Consider the following 1,740-nt stretch of genomic DNA (forward strand, 5'->3'; position numbering starts at 1 on the left):
TGTATATTAAATTTTAAAGACATATTTATTTTATATATGTAAGTGTGCTTCCTGTGTAAATATGTGTGTGCAATATGTGCATAACTGGCACAGCTCAGAAGAGAGTATTGTTTCCCCTGAACTTGGAGTTACAAATGTTTATGAGTCACCACATTCGTATTGGGAATCAAACCAGAGTCCACTGTTAGAAAAATAAGTGATCTTAAACACCAAGCCTTTCCTCCACCCAGGAATATTTATAAAGTTAATAGTACTTGGGAGCCCATTCCACATAGAGGGATACTCTCTCAGCCTAGTCAAATGGGGGAGGGCCTGGGCCCTGCTCCAATTGATATGACAGAGTTTGAGGACTCCACATGGAAGGCATCATCCTCCCTGGGGAGCAGGAAGGGAATAGGATGGGAGTTGTGAGGGGGAAAATGGGAGGACAGGAGGGTGCTGGAACTGGGATTGACATGTAAAACAAGCTTACTTAAAATTTAAATTAAAGAAAAGTTATAAAAAGAAGGATGTAAAACTGTTATAAACTCAAAATAATTTGCATTCTCATGTATATGTCAGAAAACTTAGGCTTGCATAGTAATAAAACATAGACTATAAGGATAATATGCAAGACCAGAAATATTCTTGACAAAGATCTCCAAAACTCAAGCTGGAAAACAAGTAGCTCCTTCAACAAATAAAGTTGGGGAAATTGGATATCCACATGTAAAAGCATAAAGCAGATTTCTGCTGCTCAACTTGAACATAAAAGCAAAAGAAAACAGAAACACAAGCTGGATCATATACTTTAACATGAGACTCAAAACTCTGAAACCATTAGAAAAAACTCAGGCTTTACTGAAGTGTATGAGAGTTTTATGAAAAGGACTGTAATAGACTAGGAAATAATCTCAAGAACAGACTAATGAGACTGCATAGCAAATCAGTTACTAAAATGAAGACAGCCTATGGAATATAGAAAATTATTGATAGTCATTCATCTAACAAGATTTATTACAAAACCATATAAAGAATTCATAAAAATTAAATATAAAAATAATTCAAACAATAAATAATTAGATGATCCAAACAGTTATAAAAATTCAAGGTATAAATTGTCAATAAATGCATGAAAAAGTGGTCAACGTTTTTTGCCATATGGTAACACACACTAAACTACACTGAGATTTCATCTCACCTCAGTCAAAATGGCTATTATCAGAAAAACAAAGATCATCAGACACTAAAGAAGATGCAATGAAGAAAGACACTTATACACTATTGGTTGAGATATAAATTAATTTAGCCACCATAGAGATCAGGACAGAGATTTATCAAGTTTAAAAATATAAGTAACAAATGGTGTAATATGTGAAAGTCTTGATGTTACCACACAGCAAAGCAAAGATACTTGCAAACTTGTGCTTATTTTAGTGATAGCCACAATATCCGTGAAATACAATCAGCCTAGATGTCCATTAATAGATGCGTGAAAAAAGACAATGTGGAAGATATTTGTATTTGAATTTTACTCAATCATAAAAATAAATAAAATCGTAACATATATACAGAAAAACAGATATGAAAATCATGATAAGTGAAATAAACTAGGCTCAGAAAGATAAATGTACATGGCATATAAAATTTTCAAACTGCCATTGTAAAAATGGCTATTTAGGAAGAGGAAGAGAATGGCAAGAGTAGGATAAGTGGGCAAAAGAAGCCATTGGAAAGAAATATAATCAAAATTGTATAGGT

Source organism: Phodopus roborovskii, unplaced genomic scaffold (genome assembly GCF_943737965.1).
Source record: "Phodopus roborovskii unplaced genomic scaffold, PHOROB, whole genome shotgun sequence".
Lineage (NCBI taxonomy): Eukaryota > Metazoa > Chordata > Mammalia > Rodentia > Cricetidae > Phodopus > Phodopus roborovskii.